This window comes from Xyrauchen texanus, chromosome 43 (genome assembly GCF_025860055.1).
Source record: "Xyrauchen texanus isolate HMW12.3.18 chromosome 43, RBS_HiC_50CHRs, whole genome shotgun sequence".
NCBI classification, from domain to species: domain Eukaryota; kingdom Metazoa; phylum Chordata; class Actinopteri; order Cypriniformes; family Catostomidae; genus Xyrauchen; species Xyrauchen texanus.
This window is the reverse complement of record NC_068318.1, coordinates 15,123,799-15,147,856: the sequence shown is the minus strand read 5'-3', so window position 1 is coordinate 15,147,856 and position 24,058 is coordinate 15,123,799. Positions and strand designations below refer to the sequence as shown.

At 38.0% G+C, this 24,058-nt stretch overlaps 1 pseudogene; it reads right to left on the bottom strand.

The window, feature by feature from the left end:
• Positions 1–376: 376 nt before the first annotated feature.
• On the bottom strand, positions 377–11,158 carry LOC127635520 (uncharacterized; annotated as a pseudogene).
• Positions 11,159–24,058: the final 12,900 nt, after the last annotated feature.

The following is a 24,058-nucleotide window of genomic DNA, read 5'->3' as shown; positions in this document are numbered from 1 at the left end:
CACTTTAAACTGCAGTACAGTTCATTGAAGAGACAGTAAGTCTATCCTTCACAATCTCGTAGTCATTCCCATTAAAAATCAAAGATGGCGCTAGAGCAAATAAGGCCATATAATAGGCTACCGAAAATCATGAAAGGCCAATAAGAATCTTTGTTTTTGTTTTTTCCTCAAAAAATCGATAAAATGGGAAACACATGGCATTTGAACGTGAAACAGATCCCAACTGAACCAAAGCTCAATTCAATAAGACATTATCTAAATTTTTTACTCAATCAAAACTTCTTCCAATTTTAGACCAAAATACAATTTTACATACATTTACAAAGTTACAAATGATGGCAGTGCCGCAGATTATGTCTTATTTGATGTTGAATACTTACGAATAGTGTGAGATGCTTTCATGGGGATGCCAGTTATGGTGCACGTGATCCTCAAGGTCATCGTCACTGTCGAACAACCTGTGCGCGTGAAGTCCAAAGTCCTCGTCGTGCTCTATCTGTCTAGACACCTCAACTTCATGAAGATCTAGTAACTCTGGTTTGGTTGACTCGTTTTGCCAGTCCGAGTAGCCTCGACTCTCTAGCAGAGTGCCAGGAAGAGTCATACACCTGCTTAACGGTCGGTCAAGGCGAGAGAAGGTGTTTCTGTCACTGTACGTGAACGCATCAGCGGGGTGAGTTTCGGATGCTCCTCCGCAGGAGTGCGCCGCATTCGGCCGGTCTCCGTTGAGGCGACAGCAGCAGCAGCATCCCCCGATGACAGCGCGAGTGGGATGGTGCAAAGTGCGGCATGGGATATGATAAACTGCTCCTTTGCAAGCATTTCGCTATTGTCTTTCTCATTCAGCATTTTAAATGAGAGAGTCCCGGTCCAAGAGTCATACCTTGTACTGCAACAAGTGTGACATTCAGAGATTAAGACATGCACCTTTTCTCCTTCATATTATACCCCTCCCCCTCTTCCGCCCACCACAATTTCTGGGACGTAATGTTATTATTAAAGTACTGTTTTTAGCTGTCTGTCAGTCTGTACACAATCCACTTGCAGATCAACAAAGTGGTCAAAATGGGTCTTTAAGGGGATCTCTCTCTCTCTCTCTCTCTCTCTCTCTCTCTCTCTCTCTCTCTCTCTCTCTAATTTAAATTTGAAGTACTTTATTGACATGATTTTGTTCACATACAATGTTGCCAAAGCATTAATACACAAAACAGATAATGACATGACAAATAATAATAATAAAATAGTAACAAATAACAATAAACATATAATTAAAATAAGGTGCCAGGAAATGAATAAAATGAAATAAAAACTATAATAACAATATACACTATACAATTTAAAATAAAATAAGCCTTTAACAGGACATTATGAACATAAGAAAATAAAAGTACAGTGACTGAAGTACATTAAGGCAGTGATTGGTTTCTGAGGGTGTGCATCTCAAAAATGAATTTAGCTGCAACTTATGGATAATGGTCCTCCCCCAGTAACACCAGCATCTGATCTGTTTCTGCTGAACTGGAAAACTGTGGCATGAGGTTTGAGAGTTTGTTGTGGTATCTCTCTCTCACCTCTGTACATTTCTCACAGTGAAGGAGAAAGTGTGTCTCTGTCTCGACCACACCAGTGTCATAGTGAGCACAGACTCGTTCTTCCTTTGGATGCCATGTTTGTCTGTGTCGGCCTTTTTCTACGGCCAGACTGATCGCGGAGTCTGTATTTGGTGAGGATCCGTCTCTGTTTTGGATCTCTTACAGTGTGGAGATATTCTGCTAGATTATATGTTCTTTGGTTTTTATTTTCATTTCCCCAATGGTCCAAATACATTTTTTTGCTTTCTTTTATGATTTGGTTTAGTTCTGCAGTGCTGGTCTGAAACTGGTGTTAGTAGTGGGTTTGTGAGTTTCAGAGCCAGCTGACAAAGGGGACTGATTTTAGGCTTCAGCTCTTGGGTTTTAAGGGCTTCATGTTGCAGTGTGTTAGGGGAACTTGAATTTAGGTGTGACCAAAATTTGAGGGATCATTTTTTAATATGTATTATAAGGGGGTATCTGCCTAGTCTGGCCCGGCATGCATTAGCAGGTGTTGTTCTCTGAACTCTTAGAATGTTTCTACAGAATTCTGCATGCAGGGATTCCATGGGGTGTTTGTCCCATCTAGGGTAATCTGCCAGAGAGAGTGGACCCCAAACCTCACAATCATACAGAGCAATAGGCATTATAATACTATCAAAGATTTTACACCAAATTGTTACAGGAATGTCAACTTGGGTAAATTTGCCCCTAATAGCATAGAATGCTCTTCTAGCTTACTCTTTTATTGCATTCACTGCCAGACCAAATCCCCCTGAAGCACTGATTTTTAGACTGAGGTAGTCATAGTGTATCTCTCTCTCTCTCTCTCTATGTATAGGGGAGACTGGGGGTACAGTAGTCATATACATAGGCTAGGTAAGAAAACCAAAAAGTACAATGTTACAGAGCAACTTCATGAAGAACAAAGTACAGATATATAGAAAAGTAAAATTTCACGAACTACACGATTTTGAGACCAAACACCATGGTCAAAACCACCATAAATTAGGATTAATTTCATAAAGGTGGAGCACCCAAACTTTTTAAAATATTAAAATATTTGGGAATAAATTTTTAAATTGATCAATTTATATTTTTGGTTTCAAACATAATGATGAACAAAAATATAGTTTAATAATATGTAATAAAATATTTAATATATTAAAGCATTATATAATATTTATAAAAAATTTTTTTATTTATTTATTTAATTCTATCTTTCAAACAAACGTTTTTGTAATACAGCTCTTGGAAAGACAAGGGGATACATTAACTCTAAACTGGAAGGTGTTTTGTAAAGGCATATATTTTCCGTGTTCTGTGGACAAGGGTGTTTTTCAAAATTGTCAGGTTGGGGTAATTCTTTAATAACAATTTCTTTTTTAATTGTATTTATTTTTTGCTGCATCATGAATTTCTTTGTTCTGTTTACATTTTGTAGCTCAAGAATTAAACAGGTTATTTACTATTTGTTTATAGTTAAAATGCAGAAGTGTTGTGGATAAAAAGCATCAATAAGCAAGAGGTTTTATTGTGATAATAAGGTGTGTTCAATGAACTGTATCTTTTTCTTGGGTAAAAAAGGTTATATTTGATAGCTTGTGTGTATGTATATATATATATATATATATACAGAAATTGACTTTCATAAATAATCCCACCCTGAGAAATATTCACTGGAGTAAAAAAAATAGTCTCCCCTATTTTTTCGATTACAATGCAATCTCATAATGTGAATAAATGTCAGTTTATTATTTGTCCTAATATTTGTGAGGTCAAAGATATTACATTTGAATGTTAACTTCAATCTGCAGACAGTTTATTTCAGACTTGAAACTTATCCATGGTACATGCAGAGCAGCTGCTGTATTGACTGCAGTAGATCACCTGTTGAGGTGCTTTGATGCTGATCAAAGGCTTATGGCTGGAGGTCTTTCTCTGAGGTCTGGTCGATCTCATCTCATATGACTCAGTAGCAAACTTAAGTGATGTTAGAGTTCAGAATTCAAAGGTAAAGACATACTGATTCCCTGAATATTTCTGTCTGTTAGCCATTCCCATATTCTCAAAAAGGACATTAAACCCCCTAAAATAAACAAACAAACACAACACAATGTCCTAAGGATGGTATTTTTTAAATAAATACCATATTACATACTGTCAAATCATGTGTTAACAGCAAATAATCTCAAAAATGCAGGAAAACCTGATCGATAGCCTGAATTGAATGGCTCAGTTTGTCAATGACAGGTATTATATGCAGTACTGAGACAGTATCTCAAAGAGATGCCCCTGCCTTTGGGGAAACAGAAGTGTCAATCAGGACAGAGAATCTGCAAAAAAATGTCATGCAACTGATGGGTTAAGAGTGTGTGTGAGACGAGGTGAATCAATATTATTTTTGCACTTTTACCAAAGAGAAAGCGGAGTCTTTCCAGTTGTGCAGTTCTGTGAATAAACGACATTCAGCCAGAATGAAAGAGAGAGAGTGTGTGTGTTTTAGAACTACCACTATGCCTCTCAGGGAAAGCAGGTGATGCAGCTGTAATCCTGTTGCTGATAGATGTCTGCACCTCACACACATAACTGGATTTACACAGAGTCAAATCAGATATAACTGAAAGAGATGAAAAATGTTTTAAGTCTGAAATAAATGGTTACTAATATGTCTAACTGTTAGCAGCCATGCAAAATCTATAATTCTTTCGGGCCATGAATATTTTAGCAGATTTTATCATAGCAATCAGGAGACAGTGAGCACGAGTGACTGTTAATTAAAAGAGACACATCTGCACAAATGAAAGCATTTCACACTCCACTCTCATTTTGTCTTTAATGCCTATTAAGTTGTCTATCAATTTCTTTTTTTGTTTAAAGTTTCTCCTGTATTTAAAACAGTATATAAAATTTGAAGTTTGTATTAAAGCTAATTGGATGTCGTATAGTTAACATGACAGGTCTGTCAACAAGGTTGCTCTAACAATGTTGTCCAAAGAGACAGGGATTACCGATGCAGCCATCACCCAAGTGACATGATAATCCTTTCAGAGAAGAAAGAGAGAAAGCACACCTGCTCTTCCAAAAGAGTGTGGAGAGAACAATTCAGACACTTCATGCACAATCTGCAACACTTTTACTTTTCTTCTCCAGCCACTGTTGCACATACATTTGTTTTATTTTTTATGAATAATATATATATATATATATATATATATATATATATATATATAAAAACAGGTTTGGGGAGTAACGGAATACATGTAATGGGATTACGTATTTAAAATACAAAATATATGTAACTGTATTCAACTACAGTTACCATTTATATCATTGGTATTTAGAGTTACATTCACAAAGTATTTTGATTGCTGAAGAGATTACTTTGCATTTTATTGTCATTTGTTTCATTTAATATTTAGTCCTTTCAGATGGAAAATATTTATACATATTTATATGTATAACGTGAATTTTCTTGATAAAAAAAAATATGATTGTGTCTGGTAACATGTGCAGGTAAATGGGTAGAAATAAGATTTTAGATTAGCGTAAAGCTGACAATTTACACAAGGTTATTTCTATTTCTTCTGCTCAACTTAATTCAGACTTACTTCTCTGTCTGCTTGTATGAATGTAACACATCATAAGAAAGTGTTTCACCGCTGTTCAAATGCACTTTGGATCGCATAATTTATAAGTATAAATGTTTTCCATCTGAAAGGACTAAATATTAAATGAGTAATCTCTTCAAAAATGTAGTGGGCTGGGTGAGTGGGATCCAGAGTGATTTTTACAACCTTTTTCCTCACTCTGGAAGCGTATAATTATTGTAGTGCAGGGGCAACAAATAATCCGCTAAGTAGTCCGCACTGCAAAATTTTTCGTTGTGAATTTACAATAAATAATTGGATAAATTTTGCATGACTTTCACAGTAAGGATTACAGCAATACACTGTGAAATATACTCACAGCAATTTACTGTAATTTTATATCTGTGATATTACAATGCATTGTTGTAAAAGCACAACTGTATACTGTAACTTCACAGCTTCAATGACAAAGCAATTACTGTGATATTACAGTACATTACTGGGGAATTACCATCTTTTGCTGTACATCATTACAACAGGGCCCTGTACTTTTACAGTGTGTACTGTGAAAGTAATGTACAAGTTGACAATAATTTACTGTGAATTTACAATGTATACTGTGGAAGTCATGCTAAAATTGTCAAGTAACTTACTGTAAAAGTAATGCAGATGAAGCTTCCACTTACTGTGAATTTACAATCATTTTACAATTAACCCCCTCCCCCCAACAAACAACTCTGAGGTAAAGTCAATGTTAGCCCAATGGCATATTTATTAACAAATACATATTTTTCAATGTACAGCAGATGCCAAGAACTTCAAGAGTTCAAGAAATTCAACTTTCTAGTCATAAAAGCCATCTTAAAATGCAGAGAAATTGTGCAAACTTGCAATTCAACTACCTGTCTCACAATTCAACTATTCAACTAGCTGTGTCACAATAACAGTAATGGACAGGATGGGAATGAGGCCTTCATGGCAAGATAAGAGAGCAAGGGAGAGAGCGATGAAGGAATGTGATGAAGGAAAACTATGATGCCCACTCATGGTCAATAAGTTTCCTCAAAAGGGTGCTCACATGAGGGTTCATTGTTGTCCACTTCTTGGTCTTTGAGCCTCTTTCAGGATTGATGCCCAGGAAGCACCTGTTAATAAGCAAAGATAGTTTCAGTTTTAAATAGACTTACAGTATGTATTGCAGACAGCATTTATCAAGGTGTGCTTTTTCCCCACATCAAACCCTAATAGATTTATAATCCAAACTTGTTAGATCTTACTCTCACCATAATTTTTTTCAGCCATTTTTAGCCAAGGTGCCTCAGGTTAGGTTTGCCTGAGGCAAAGTGGTTGATTTTCTACTATGAGAGGCCATATCAACGTGCGCCGCCACTGAAATGCATCTTCACGCAATTGGCCAGTTGGTAAATTAAAACCAAACCCTGTTAAAAGTATGACAAACACATCCTTTTCAAACACATCCTTTTCAATTAAGGGCCTGAGAGCATTTTGTTCTGCTTTTAAAGAAAATTTCATCTACTTCATTCAATACATTCGCATTTCGCAATAGACGTTTCAAAATCATCATCACATAGCCTGCCCCAAAACAAAATAAATAGCTGTGATTGGACCGGCAGGTATTTGTCAGCATAACATGTGTAGAAAACCAGACTGATCTGCAGAGCGAAATTGAATGAGTTCGCGAGATCAGGATGGTCTCACCAGGCTAGCCTCAGGTACCTCGTTTGTCAGCATTTTAGACCTGAAGACAATCATTGAGTTGGAAGCCTGTACTATAATGTGAATTACAAGATTAAATGTGATCTTTATAAAATACATTTGAATGAACTCCAGCATCGACGATCCAGCGGCAGGATACTCAAGGTTGAAGACGTAATAGCTGCTGAAGAAAGCAGCTACTCTGTGTAAAAAGAAAGGGTGTGGGCCCATCACGACATGTCCCTCGATGGATATAAGCCATCCAGAGGGCTTCATCATGTCACCTGAAATTAACAGATACAACATTATGTGTTATGAGCACTTTGCGATCTGCTTAAGATACAAAGGGCTATACAAATGTAATTCTTATTATAATTATTATTATTTATTGTGGTCATGTAGATTTCTAGAATGAAAACAAAATAATGAGTTAGAATTGTCGATACTAGATCAAAGTAACATTACCTTGAATGATCAAGCAGGGGGTGCTGGGGAGTTCTGCAGTATTGACGTCCACAGCAGTGACACATGGCTGTAACATAGTTAACACACAATAGCATGGATTTAGGATAAAGGATAAATATTGTTCATTTGTCAGAGGTAGTAAATCATGCAAGGTAAATTTTGATAATGTAATCACTCATTTTGCATTTTAAATATTTGAATAAAAAATCTTACATCAACTTCAAGCATCAAACTCTCTTTCGGCTCTTTGAAGTACAACATTAGGAGCAGCAGGATGCAGGCAGCCTTGTCAGAGTCTGGATCATAGCAGGCCAGAACATCACGGATCTTGGGGTCGTCCAGTGTTGCACAGTAATCCAGGATGGTCTGTCCTCGTCGACTAATTGCCTCCTGTAGCTTCTGAAGGACATCGACGTCCGTCAGGAGGCCAAAAGTGTGAGAATAGGCATTTCTGAGAGAAGAGAAATGTCCATTCCTGTTTGATCTCAGACATCGCTGCAGCAGGCACTTTAAGGTATTTCCGCAGGATGACGTATGTCTTTTCCATCATTGGTTCTGCTCTCTCTGCCCCACTCATTCCTTCCTCTGTGTATACAGACATACAAATGTATTGTTAGTACCCAAGTAACAATTTGGTCTTGTAGCCGCCCAACACACACAGAGTTCAGATCTTGACCAATTACTAAAGTCTAAACAAAATTACCCAAAAACAGTAGATGGCATGCCTGAGTAGATGTTCAGCAGATCCCTCTTCATGTTCTCCAACGTTGCCTCGGTCCCCCCCTCTGGCCAATCTGCTGGGCCCCACCTGACACACCTAGGAGTGGGCATCACAGGGTAACAATACTATTGGGGACGGTTATAGCTCAGAAGTAGGAGCAAGTCGTCTCATGACTGAAGGGTCAGCAGTTTGATTCCCTGTTGTGACTGTCTAAATAGACCCATCCCACAGAAGTTATGTTACAGTGTAATAGTGTTGTAAACACAGGTGTATTTTATCAAACTAATTAAAGGGATATTCCACCATTTGGGGAATTAAGCTCATTTTCCACCTCCCCTCGGGTAAAACAATTGATTTTTACCTTTCTCCCGTTCATCCAGCAGTTCCCTGAGTCTGGCGATACCACGTATAGCTCCAGCCTAGCATAGATCATTGGATCGGATTAGACCATTAGCATCTCGCCCGCAAAGTGACTAAGATTTCCAGAATTTTTCCTATTTAAAAGTTGTCTCTTCTCAAGTTAGAATGTGCAATAAAACTAACGGAAAATGAAACGTGGCAATTTTCTAGGCTGATTTGACATGGAACTATACTCTCATTCTGGCGTAATAATCAAGGAACGTTGCAAATGTACCATGGGCGCAGTGATATCATGCAGCACCTGAAAGTAGTCCACGTTGCATTCTATTTTCACGTGCTGCGTGACATCACTGCGCCCACAGTACGTTCACAACGTTCCTTGATTATTACACCAGAATGAGGGTCCATAATCACAGTTAATTACACCTGTGTTTACTACACTATTAACATCGCAACATGCTTGCTGTGAAAAGGGTCCATGTCAAAGTGACAATAAAGTAGTCAAGAGAAAAGTATGTTTTGTCCTGTTTCAGGGTTATTCATGGTCATATACAATGCTTTCGAACAAATATTGACAGACTTTACATATTGCTACATACCCGTATTGGTCAACAGGACCTCTTGCCAGTCTGGCCTCTCCTGCCATTCCCGTGCACGGTCTTCTTTCTCTGCGGCGTTGAGCAAGAGTATTATTCCTATTTTGGTTCTCCACTCTCGTTTTTACTTGTTGCAGAAGAGAGTGACATCCGTCTCCAGCAGTATCACCGTGCTTGCCAATGTCGCCAAATGATTTTGGATTGCTCCTGAAAATGTGGGTGGGATAATTAGGAAACATGTCACCATTGTGGCACTTACGACAGAAGCGTACAGCTAATGTAAGGATTACTTAAAGGAAAGAACCACGCTTAAAAAAACCATCAGGCTGAACAAGACCAAAATAAAAACTAACAGGCTGAACAAGACCTTCATAAAAACATGTGAATTAGTATGGTTTTCTTGAAAATACTAGCTCTGTTTAAACAAACCATGTTTACAAAGTCTTCACTTTTGCACCCTTGTTACATCATAGGTGCAGGGACTGAATCAGTGAAAGTTACAAACAGTTGAAGGGGGTGGGGCTGGGGATTAACTGACAGCTAATATTGATAATAGTCCCATCCCTACCTGACAATGTTTCTCACAACGCTGTGGCACATGGCTCTGGTTGGGTTGCGGTCGTGCTGCATCATTTGGTCCACGAGCACGACCACGAAGGCCTTTCTCTCGTCTGGCAATGGTCTTTCTTCTTTTTCCACTCTAAGCCGAATGGCTGATGACACCTGGTCCCAGTTGAGACGAAAGTCAACATGCCATGGTACGCCAGGCTGTGAAGCGCTTGACGTGCTTGGGGCAGTGCTTGGAGGGCTGGGCAACAGCTGATTTGGAGGCTGGAATGTTGTGTTTGGAGACCATGGAGTTGGGGAACTTGGAGCACTTGGATCAGGAGCAGAGACCAACTCCATATTAAGAGTAACAAGTCCTAGAAGGCACAAAAACAATTTATTAATTAAGATAGGGCAAGATGTAGGGCTATGGGTCAATAGACTGTGTGCTTAACTGTAGTCCTGCTCCAGTATTTCCTGGAGGAAGCACACATTGGTTTCCTGTCAGCACTATTGGATGAAGCAATTCTAATTTATTCACGCGAGTGCCATTTGTTCGAATGTGACATAATGGGTTGGGAGAACGCAGAAGTGTCCATTGACTCATGTTAAAAGATTGCTCTGAAATAATGCCACTTAAAAAACAATAGTTAAAATAACAGGCCAATACACTATTGGAATTACAAACTCATCATAACAGGGTCTGATTGTTTTTCACTGCTATTGTTATTAATTTTGGAAATGCATGCAAGTAATAAGCATCAGCTGCATTCACTTCTATGTATTTCCAGATGTGAAAACAACAGCAGTGAAAAACAGCCCAGTTTTGATGAGTTTGTAATTCCCATTATTATTTTTTATGCCTATTATACATTTCCCCAACCCATTACGTCACACTGAACAATTGCCAAACACATGAATAAGGTCTATAAGCTGTGCTGCACACCTGAGATTAATCACTTCATCCAGTAGTATTTGACAGGTAACCAATGTGTGAGCTTGGGACTACATACAAAGTATATTGTCTACCAGTTGTGCCAATGTTCTAAGGCCCTAGTTCAGTGACATGAAAGAGTGAAAGTGTAATGGGTGAACAGATGAATTTACCTTCTTTGATGCCCTTCATTAACTTCCGACTTTGGACAGGTTTGAGGTATTTCACCAGATCCCTCTCCTTCACCAAGGTCAGATCTACATTCACATAAACCTGCACAACGCCATATATATATATATATATATATATATACACGCGCGCGCGCATATTCTATGTTATGGGAGCAGCCAATTTCCCTCCAAAATTAAACACAAAAACGTATTAATGCAGTGTTTCTGCTACTCCCCAGAAAAAAAATGCTATTATATGCAAGTCATTTTAGTGTCAACATAATAAGCAATACACATTATGCGTCAATATTTACCGATAATTGCTGCAATAATAGCTGCTGCTCTCTGCCCCGCTTAAAATCATTGGCAACGCAATTTCTTTTGGAACTACTGAGAGCTACACGAATCACGTGACCGCGCGGCGGCGAGATCACTATCGCAACCGTCTATGTTCGCAACTCTCATATTTAACGGCTCTGGGGTGCGTTTCCCGTACAACGACGTAACTTGCTGCTCCACTACCGTAGTACGATGCACTGTTGAAGAAATCAACTTGCTAGTCACGACTGTTTCCCGAAACCGTATTGTCGCAAATTGGTTGTTCAACCACGTTGGTTAATGATGTCACACATGTGGCGGAGTAAAAACTACTTTTAATGAATCTGTTTGCGATCGAATTAATGCTAGATGTTTTGCTATAAATTACGGACATGTCATCTGAGGACTATCTCATATTTTTCTCAGTTATTTGCTTTATTTCCAGATTCAATCATAGGCTCGTTCTTACGCACTAGAGCACGTTCACACATGCGCACTCTTCAAAAACGCTTTAAATCTATTGACAAACTAAAAGACATAAATGACATTTGTATGTCTTCTAAATAAAACATACTGATTGTACTGAATGTCATCTTGCTTATTTGGCTCAAGATAATAATTTATTAAGCCCACATGTTATAATAACAAGAAACTCTGCTTCTAACCACAGGTCGAGAGCTGTCGTTCCAACCACACAACTCTGCGATGCTGTTTGCGAATGTTCGTTGGAACGATGGTTTCGGGAAACACCGACTCGTTGAACTATGATGATAACGACGGAACTTGCGACCATAGTTGGCTAACGATGCTTTTGGGAAACGCACTGCTGGTTCGCGCTTAGTAGATGCCGCCAAGGCAAGTTCAAAACAAAGCGCGCGCGCGCTGTAGGCCTACTGTGATTGGTGGCTCGTTTGACCAGTTACGTTTTTATTCACTCATAAATAAAAAAGGAACGACTGATTTTGAAAATGTCGAGAGTAAAAAGTAAGATATTTGACTTTGAAATGTAGTGGAGTTAAAGTAAAAGTCTCCCCAAATTTAAATACTTCAGTATTTAAAAGATTTTTTCATGGACCGTTTGAATCACTACGTTATTAAAGATAAACAGCTAACGGTTAGCCCTGCTAATCTATGATAACCTTGACTAATTACAGAAATGTTCACACATAAATAGTAATGTTTGTCCCATCATTGGTTTTATAAACTTTACAAACACCACATTTGTCTAAAACGGTGATAGTGACATGAAAATTTGTAGCGAAACTCTCGTCATTACTAACATTACTACTATTAGCAAATGCTGTGAGAGAACTTTCAACAATTCCGGGCACTGGCTAACAAAATGTGAACTGTGTCATGCGATAAACGTTTATTTGAAAGTAAATATTATTATCATATTAAAATAACATGGGTGTAAGTGCTGCAAACATGCATGCTGCTCACCTTCTCCATTAAGCCCGGAATAGAAGAGACACGACAGAGCCTTCAGTTCAAAACCGTTCGGTTATGTCATGTGACTTCCCAGGGCATATTTCAATACAATATTTCACTGCAATAATACTGTTTAATGCTGTGAAATCCTTAATTTTTTTCACTGTGTTGCTGTGACATTACAGACCTTGTTGTGATATAACATCAGGTTTTAGATTGCAAGATTTTACTGTAAAATAAGAGTTAAATGCTGTAAAATCCAAGGATACTGTCGTTTTTACAGGTATTCATTGGGATATTACAGGGAAACTTAATTACAACAAGTTACTGTAAAATAATACTGTTAATTATTGTGAAATGCTGGTAATTTCTAACAGTGCGAACTGTTCTTTGTGGTCTTCTGATATCTGATTTCGTAGCTGCACCAAACCAGACAGTTATTGAAGTGCAGAGGACAGACTCAATGACTGCTGAGTAGAACTGTATCAACTGTACCAACTGAAAGCTGGTAATCCACTGACAGATGGGAACAGGGAGTTGGTTTATTGTACTGTTGCCTTCTGGCCGACGCTTCAGAGCTCTGAGCACCAGAACCGTCAGGCACGGGAACAGTTTTTCCCTCAGGCTATCCATCTCATAAACAGTTAAAGCCACCCCATTGAGCAATAATTATGTGCAATACACAGTTTAAGTCTATTTATATTATCTAACATATCCTCTTCTGCCATTACATACAAAGGAAAAAAATAAACTTTTTGCACTGTACATAACATACTGTATTTTTTGTACTTTATATAACCAATTTGTTTTAGATTTGCACTACGTATGTGTGTATGCATGAAGGTGTGTGTCTGTGTGTATGTACGTATATGTATTATTATATATATATATTTTTAAATTGTTATTATTTATGTCTTGCTGCTGTTTTTGTATTGTTGTGCACTGGAAGTTCCTGTCACCAAGACAAATTCCTTGTATGTGTAAGCAAACTTGGGAATAAAGCTGATTCTGATTCAGTAATCAAAATACTTTTTGAATGTAACTGTATTTAAATTACCAATGATATAAATTGTAACTGCAGTGCAATACAGTTACTTATATATTGTATTTTAAATACGTAATCCCGTTACATTTATTCCTTTACTCCCCAACTGTATATATACATATATCATCTATATGCACACCAATCAGCCACGACATTAAAACCACCTACCTAATATTGTGTAGGTACCCCTCGTGCCAACAAAACAGCTCCAACCCGCATCTTAGAATAGCATTCTGAGATGATATTCTTCTCATCACAATTGTATAGAGTGGTTATCTGAGTTACTGTAGGCTTTGTCAGTTTGAACCAGTCTGGCTATTCTCTGTTGACCTCACTCATCAACAAGGCATTTCCGTCCACATAACTGACCCTCACTGGATGCTTTTTGTTTTCGGCACCATTCTGAGTAAATTCCGTTGTTCCTGAAAATCCCAGGAGATCAGCAAATACAGAAATATTTAAACCAGCCTGTCTGGCACCAACAATCATGCCACGTTCCAAATCACTGAGATCACATTTTTTGCCCCCATTCTGATACATATGATTTTTTTTATTTTTAATACATTTGCAAAGATTTCAAACAAACTTCTGTCACGTTGTCATTATGGGGAATTGTTTGTAGAATTTTGAGGAAAATAATGAATTTAATGCGTTTTGGAATAAGGCAGTAACAACAAAATGTGGAAAAAGTGAAGCGCTGTGAATACTTTCCGGATGCACTGTATATATACATATATATATATATATATATATATATATATATATATATATTATACACACACACACACACACACACACACATATATATGGTTGAATTCAGAAGTTTACTTACACTTAGGTTGAATTCATAAAAAATATTTTTTAACCACTCCACAGATATTAGCAAACTATAATTTTGTCGTTTAGGACACCTACTTTGTTCATGACATGAGTCATTTTTCCAGCAATTGTTTACAGACAGATCGTTTCACATTTAATTGTCTAAATCTCAATTCCAGTGGGTCAGAAGTTTACATACGCTGAGTCTTTAAGCAGCTTGGAAAATTCCAGAAAATGATGTCAAGCCTTTAGACAATTAGCCAGTTATCTTCTGATTTGAGGTGTACTGAATTGGTGGTGTACCTCTGGATGTATTTTAAGGCCTACCTTAAAAATCAGTACCTCTTTGCTTGACATCATGGGAAAATCAAAATAAATCAGCCAAGACCTCAGAAAAAACTTTGTGGACCTCCACAAGACTGGTTCATCCTTGGGAGTGATTTCCAAATGCCTGAAGGTACCACTTTCATCTGTACAAACAATAGTACGCAATGGGACCACAGGGCCATCATACTGGAAGGATGATACATTCCGTATCCTAGAGATGAATGTAGTTTGGTGTGAAAAGTGCAGCTCTATCCCAGAACAACAGCAAAATACCTTGTGAAGATGCTGGAGGAAAATGGTACTGTAGACAAATATCTATATCCACTGTAAAATGAGTCCTATATTGACATAACCTGAAAGGCAGCTCAGAAAGGAAGAAGCCACTGCTCCAAAACCGCCATAAAAAAAGCTACAAGACTACAGTTTGCAAGTGCACATGGAGAGAAAGATCTTACTAATTTTGGAGAAATTTCCTCTAGTCTGATGAAACAAAAATTTAACTGTTTGGATATTTGACTATTGTTTTGTTTGGAGGAAAAAGGGTGAGGCTTGCAAGTCAAAGAACACCATCCCGACCGTGAAGCATGGGGGTGGCAGCATTCTGACCCACTGGGAATGTGATGAAAGAAATAAAAGCTGAAATAAATAATTCTCTCTACTATTATTCTGACATTTCACATTCTTAAAATAAAGTAGTGATCCTAACTGACCGAAGACAGGGAATGTTTTCTACGATTAAATGTCAGGAATTGTAAAAAAATTAGTTTAAACGTATTTGGCTTATTTTGTGTATATGTGTATATATATATATATATATATATATATATATATATATATCTAGATAGATAGATAGATAGATAGATAGATAGATAGATAGATAGATAGATAGATAGATAGGTACAAAGATAGATAGATAGATCTGTACATTATGGAAAAGGGGGAAAAGGAAAACATATGAAACAGCATTAGTGTCTCTGAAAGAATACAATGTTACAGTGCCAAATAAGTACGGCGTCTTCTCTGTAGCTGTTAAGTGAAAAACAAAAAATGAACCAAAAACATGAACGTCACACAGGAACATGCAGCACTCGAGAGGAATCTTTCATTTCTCATAATGTTTACTTACTGAGTGAGTCATAAGAGGCAGATTTTCTCCTTCAGCTAACCATATACTTTAAAATCTACTAAGGCATGCTCATATTAAACTACCAGATATACTGGGAATTGAAAAGTCAGTGGCATCATCTGATATGGGAGCAAACTGAATTTTTGAGCATGTGCAATTTTTGTGAACACATGTTCACATTTACAAACACAGTAAGGTGGATAATGATGGTATGATATTTTGACAATTTTGCAAATATATAGGACAGATATAGTTATATCATGCAGCCTACTTCATAAATCTCCGCCATGGTATGTGTTCCAAATAAGTGAATGCGATGCTCCCGCTCCGTAAGGGACTCGAGCCGGCGCCTCTGGCATGGGAGGAGGGTGCGCTAATAAGGAAGCTAAAGGCTACAGTCCCTAGTGTCAGTCACTAGTGCAACTCTTGATAACAGAAGTGTGAGGCTTATACACATTGCACAGCTATCTATCAGCTGGCTCCTGTTAAACTCAACCCCCCTAAACCTCACTCCCATCTGGGTCACGGCACCATTGTGACGCTCTGTACGTGACTCAAATGGGCATCTCCGGCATGGGAGGCAAGTATGCTAACAAGGAAGCTAAAGTCTACAGCCCCTAGCGTCAGTGGAGAGTGAGGTTTATAAACATTGCACAAGAATGAGGTTGACAAACAACAAGTTTGTTAGATATCCCGTTTGACTAAAGAGATCTTAGATATGCACAAAAAAAAAAGGTTATTCATTATTTGGTAGATGCTGTCACTCACTTTCAAATGGTTTAAAGTTAAACTGCATGTAGCCTGCACAGTTCCAATAGTCACAGTAAAAAAAATATTTAAAGATCAATTCTAGCATTTTTGCTTTTGCAATTCCCTCTTTATAGTAAAAATAAATAAATAAATTTGCAGATACTGGGTTTTTACTGCCTCCCATTACCTTTAATGAAGCTCCACTGACAAAAGTGTTTTTGGATTTGTTTTGCTTTTTGTATGACAAGAGAAAGATTAAAGGATTAGTTCACCATGTCTTATGAAGCAAACCAATCAGTTTTGTATGATAACAGACTAAAATATAATATAATATATTGACATCTGTAGTCTCCATGTTGATCATGGATTCAAGCTCGAGTACACTTCATAATGCCATCTAGCACTCCGCACATGCATCAAGAACTAGAAAGTGTTATCGAGCTTGAACACTTAATTGTTATTTGAGAACGCAATGGCAAGATGTATAGAGGAAAAGGAGTTATATTTTGGTCTGTTCTCACCCAAAATCTATTTGGTCACTTCAGAATACATGGAACAAACCACTGGAGTCTTATGGATTACTTTTATGCTGCCTTCATGTGGTTTTTGTAGATTTCAAGTTTTGGTCACCATTCAGTTGCATTGTATGGACCTACAGATCTGAATTATTCTTCTAAAAATCTTTGTGTTCAGCAGAACACAAAAACATACCATAGTAAATCATATGTTCTCCCAATCTACCTGCAACATAACTGTAAATATTATGTTATTTTGTGTAACTGTAGTTTGTAGTTTCGTAGAAACTGTGATTAAAATGGTAAATTATTGCAAGGGACCACCATCATTTTATGTGTAGACTAATGCTGTTTTTAGACTACAGCTCAGCATTCAACACCATAGTGCCCTCCAAGCTTGATGAGAAACTACAGGCTCTGGGCTTAAACAGCTCGCTATGCAGCTGGATCCTGGACTTCCTGTCAAGCAGATGTCAGGTGGTTAGAATGGGCAGCAACATCTCCTCATCACTGACCCTCAAATCTGGAGTGCCACAGGGTTGTGTTCTCAGCCCACTCCTGTATTCCCTGTACACACATGACTGAGTGGCAACACATAGCTCCAATGCCATCATTAAGTTTGCTGACGATACGGCGGTGGTAGGTCTGATCACTGACAATTATGAAACAGCCTACTGAGAGGAGGTGCACACTCTGACACGCTGGTGTCAGGAGCACAACATCTACCTCAACGTCAGCAAGACCAAGGAGCTTGTGGTTGACTTCATGAGAAAAAGAGAGTCAGTAGCTTCAAGTTCCTCTGTGTCCACATCACTGAAGAACTCACATGGTCCGTCCACATTGAGGCCGTTGTGAAGAAGGCTCACCAGTGCCTCTTCTTCCTGAGATGGCTGAGGAAGTTTGGAATGAACCAACACGTCCTCATACAGTTCTACACCAAAACTGTCGAGAGCACCCTGACTGGCTGCATCACTGTCTGGTATGCAACAGCAACGCCCTAAACCACAAAGCATTGCAAAGTGTGGTGCAAACTGCCAGACACATAATCGGAGGTGAGCTTCCCTCCCTCCAGTATAAACCAGGTGGTGAGTGAAAAAAGCTTGGAGGATCATCAGAGACTCCAGCCACCCGAGCCATGGGCTGCTCTCACTGCTACCATCAGGCAGGCGGTATCGCAGCATCAGCAACCACACCAGCCGACTCCATGACAGCTACTATCCCCCAAGCAATCAGACTTTTGAAGTCTTTATTTTATTAAGCTTATATCTTACACTGGACTGTCATAAATTATATTTCTCTTAACAACACACTGACAACTGACTATCAACCGACAGCCTGAATGTCAATACAGCACAATACAACCTATTGTATATTTTATATATACTATTTTTTATTGTATACTGTGTATTCTATATTGTGTGTATGTGTATTCTATATTGTGTGTATTGTATACTGTACATTGTATATTATTATTTGTATATTGTGCTGTGTGTAATTATGTGTATATTAGATATGTAAATTGTGTAAATCTGATGTTTATCGAAAATTGGTATATGTCTAATAACTGTCATGACTGCTATGTTGCTCAGACCTGCACCCAAGACGTTCAAACTCTGTTGCACTTTTGTATATGATTGAGTAATAATAAATGGATTTGATTTGATTTGACTTTGTTCATGCTTGAGAATGCACTTATAGAGTGATCTGAAAAGCATATTTTATTTGTATATGTCTGCAGGCTCAAGTTCTGCCTGGATTGGTCAGTGCATTATTTTGCCTGATGGAAAACAAATGCTGGAAACTTTCTGGCTGTTGGGTAGTGTTGCTGACAACTTGGCAGATTAATGGGGAAGTACCAGGTAAGATCATGATAGGCATAATTTAAAGTTCAAAGTTTAAAATTCAAACACTGGCTTTAGCTCAAGGCATTTTTAACCACCTGTTGACTTTATATGACTCAATATTTCTCCCTCTTTTTATTTCAGGTTGGGAAATGTTTTTTCATGACTTGAATTTCAATGTTAACTATGCCTCATTTAAAAGTATTGATTGATCGTACAGAGCATACAGTATTGAAGCCTACGGAGACATATACAAAACCTTCAAACTTAAAAGGCAGAACAAGAAATCACTAAATGATTTGAGACATTCCTTAAACAACTAGTTCAAGCCAACAGTATTTCATATTTCTGTAGACCAGTTCTGCTGGAGAGATGCAGCAGTCTCTTGATCATTTCTGCTGTAACCTTGGTTAACCTGAGTTTGGCATGAAACCTAACCAACACTGATAGTCTTGTGCAGATTAAATTATGCATGATCTTGTCATGGCAGTACTCACTGTTGGAAATACTGCTTGAAAATGTGAAAACTTGAAAATCTGCCAGTTTTCACTGGGGGAATACACAATGACCTTCACTACAGTTTTTTTTTTCACTGTTTTGTCCCCAAGCTCTCTCTATAGGCGAAATACCACCCCTTCCCAACTGTTCAAAAAGGAGCTAAACAATTTATCCAGTGCATTCAGCTTCTCGGTTTGAGAAGGACATAATCATGTTTTCTCCAAGTTAAAATCTATTTAATTGAAACATAATTTATCTAACCAATATACATGCCATTTGATGTAGTGTTTTGAATTGCACTGAATTTAGACATAAATTGTCCAGTTTTGGGGGATGTCAACATATGAATGGTTTATATATAGTTGTCTCTGCATATTTAGCTGGGAAAAGAGAAATTATTTTTACATCAGAAAAATTTCAAATTAACTGTAAGAGTTCTGTGATTAACCTCATTGGATAATGTATTGTAGCTATCACTATGTAGGACAAGGTGCTTCAGGTGACATATAAACATATGCCACAGTATATATACACACTCCAAATAGCCAGATTTTTAAATTCCAGTTAGTATGTAAAAGGCCTTTTCCCGAGTGAGCCCCAAAAGGGGACTAATGTAGCAAATTAATCACTGCATTCGGATGGCAGGAAACCTCATGAGAACATTAAGTGCACATGTTCTTTGGATGGCTGGTTATAGATGAGAGATGCCAGATATTAAGTCACACACATTCAATTCCAGTAGTATCTTATTATGTACACCAGTAATGGACACTAAATAAACCAGAGCAAACAGTAACAATGAAGAGTACCCTTTGCTAGGGCAAAAAAATGGTCCTGAAAATGTTTCATTTAAAAGATTACACCGGCCAAGCCACAAATGCCATTATGCATTTAGACCGGTGGACAAGCAATTGTGTGACAAGTCTACAAAACAGTGAAAATGTGAAATAAGAAGCGCACACACAAAATGGCAAACAAGTATATTGTTTGTTTATACAAGTGTTTGAATGCAGCCGCTGCCAGCCAAACATCACTTCAGTCTATTATGATGGACTTCAGAGGATGAACTGATGCCAACTCCAACCATAAGACATGGGATACTTCATATGCCATTGTCTGAACCTTGGACTTAGGATGGACCCCACCGAACCTCACCGAAATTACCGGCCAGGTTGAACTGCGATGCACCTCACTGATTTCTGCCTGCATCACCTTGGTCTATTGATGGACTATGCTCTTGAAATGGAATACATAGGCTGTCAATTGCCAACAAAAGCCTTCATCAGCCAACTAACAAGGACAATTTCATCTATGTTAACTTCTGTGGTTAATCCAGGATGGACCTCAAAGACATTAGTCATTAATCTTACAGTTCATACAAAATCTATGTTTAAACACTGAACCTTAACACGTACTTAAGTTTAATATTTTTAAACCACGACTTGCACTATACATAAGTAATATTTACATTATATTCATGATGTTAGCCAGAGGGGAACTGGCCCCCACAGTGACTCTGGTTTCTCCCAAGGTTATTTTTCTCTATTAACCAACATCTTATGGAGTTTTGTGTTCCTTGCCACAGTCGCCTTCGGCTTGCTCACTTATAATAATCACTTATTATTGAATTACTTATTTTTATTACGATTAACAATCATATTTTATCTAATTACACAATGATGATTGATTGACATTATAGACATTACAGTTTTATCTTCCGTTAATGCCTGATCTTCTGTAAAACTGCTTTGAAATGATGCGTGTTGTGAAAGGCGCTATACAAATAAAATTGACTTGACTTGAAAAATTTCTTTGTGTCATTCTGACACGAAGGGCAATATTTTTTTGGGATTTCTCAGTGCTGAGTATAAGTTGAAAATATAAAAACAGTCTTAAAGTTTGCAGTGACCTCCCGGTATCCTCTCACATTAGTGTCCTTCTTGTTGTACATTGGCACTTGTTTTTGGTTTTTAAATGTAGGGTTTGAGCAGACGAGTATTGATGTTCTACTGAAAGTGTCTGGAGATTGTCCTAAAATAATTTTTAACCACTATGACTTATTGCACTAAAGAAGGTATTTTAAATTGTGACTGATTTTCAATGGAAGCACTTATCTTATTTAGATCTACTACTATTACAGAGGATGGATGCTTAAATAACTAGAACATTTCAGTTTAAGTTTAAAAGGCATGAAAAGCATTCTTTTTACAATATTTGAATGGAAAGTTAGAAAAAATACATGAAGACAAAATTAATATATTGTAGAGAAAAAATATTTAAAAACACTCATTTTGAGAACAAAAAGTGAAGAAATAGACGAACGAATACTGTCTGATCCTTTAGTAACTGAGAGGCAGGTGGGAGTAAGTTGCATTCTACAAAAAAAGCAAGAGAAAGAGGCTGTAAAATGACAACACCCACCTATTCCTCAGACCAGTCATCTATTGCTGATGTTCTCAGTTCACCTCTGAGATGAGCTTCACTGAGTCTCCAAACAAATTGCAGAGTTTGACTGCCAAGACAATTGCTTATCTCCTCAGACTGAGCTTATTTAATAGAGGAAAAACATCTCAAATAATTATTTCTACCACATGTCTGTTTCTTTCTAATTACACTTTGGCCCCAGGCTCTTAGGATTTAAGAAAGAGGTGATGTGTTGAATAAAGATGTAACAGAATTTGATTTACCTACAATTCCTGTCTTCAGCATGTCAACATCTCCCTGGAGATCCACCACCAAAGTGTGCTGACATTGAACTAGACTCTCTCTCAAGATGGTCTCATCACTCAGGGTTTTCGGTTTCTATGTTTGAGCTGAAATGAAAGAAATTATTTTTGGAAGATCAAATAACAATACCAAGCACCTTAAGGATAACACATGCTCATTTCAGTCTTCCTGAATAGTCGCTGCCTTGAGAACTTCTGACATTTATTTGCTTTCTCTTTCTTCAGAATGTCACTATAACAATCTTCGGTCCTGTCCAAAATACTTCCAGCAGAGATAAACTTCTCATCAGACACTGTCAGCTCCTCTGTCTGAGATAACATTTTAATCTATTTAAAGGGCAATGTTGCAACCTGATCCAATATATAGAATAAAATATGGTGCTTCTATTGATAGCTGTAACGGCAGATGTTTAGGAAATTGCTGCATCAGTGCTTGATTAACATTTGACAAACACTGAAATAAATAATGTCATTTGTGAACTTCACCTCAGGCAGTTCACCTACGGACATCAGGTGCACAGTTTGCCATCACCAGAGATGGCACAGTTGGACCATACAGTGTTTTCACAGTCTGACTCCAGATTTGAAGCAGATTGAAAAGAACAGTTTGAGAGGAAAAAAATAAAAAATAATAATATTAACAATATGAAAAAATGATACTGCTATCGCTGTTGCTAACTTTAAAACTAGAAGGGTGGTGTCAGAAATCCAGTGACGCTGGTAGTGAAGATTCTCTCTGACCAATCAGTGATCTGCAGGATATTGACAAAACATTTAGTATCGACTCGGCTCGCTTGGAACCTCGACCGACTTGGTACTAAAAAAGTATCAGGTACCAGGTACTATCCACAGTGGAAAACCCACAAAAAGCAAGCAGAATCGAGTTGCACCGTGCAGTGGAAAAGCCCCATTAGGCTGGTGGTTTTACTGGTGTGGCTGATCTGTGTATATATATACACTGATCAGCCACAGCATTAAAACCACTGACAGGTGAAGTGAATATCATTTATTATATCGTTACAATGGCACCTGTCAAGGGGTGGGACATATTAGGCAGCAAGTGAACAGTCAGTTCTTGAATTTCATGTGTTGGAAACAGGAAAAACGAGCAAGCGTATGGATCTGAGCGACTTTGACAAGGGCTAAATTGTGATGACTTGACCACTGGGTCAGAGCATCTCCAGAATGGCAGGTCTTGTGGGGTGCTCATGGTATGCAGTTGTTAGTACCTACCAAAAGTGGTCCAAGGAAGGACAACCGGTGAACTGGCGACATGGTCATGGGTGCACAAGTCTCACTGATTTGCGTGGGGAGCGAAGGCTAGCCCGTCTGGTCCGATCCCATAGAAGAGCTACTGTAGCACAAATTTCTCAAAAACTTAATGGTGGCCATGATAGAAAGTTGTCAGAACACACAGTGCATCACAGCTTGCTGCGTATGGGGCTGTGTAGCCGCTTACGTGTCAAAGTGCCCATGCTGACCTATGTCCACCGCCGAAAGTGCATATAATGCGCACATGAGCATCAGAACTGGACCATGGAGCAATGGAAGAAGGCCTTGTCTGATGAATCTGGTTTTCTTTTAGATCATGTGGACAGCCAGGTGCATGTGTGTTGTTTAGCTGGTGAAGATGCACCATGTTCTATTAGGCATATGGTTTTAATGTTGTGGCTGATCGGTGTACACACACACACACACACACACACACACACACACACACACACACACACACACACACACACACACACACAATGTATATATTTTATATATTTACTTTTTTTATACTTTCATTTTTTACTTTACTTACTCTTACTCTATAACAAGGCATGCGAGAAATGAGGATCTAAACACAGTTTTAATAAACAAAGTAACTCAGAATATAAAGAAACGAAAACACAAGGACCCAAATACAGAGCATAACAAGCACATGCAAAAACTGACAAAGAAACCATAGGGGTATTGCACAAAAGCAAGATAAGGGATTAAGCTGGGA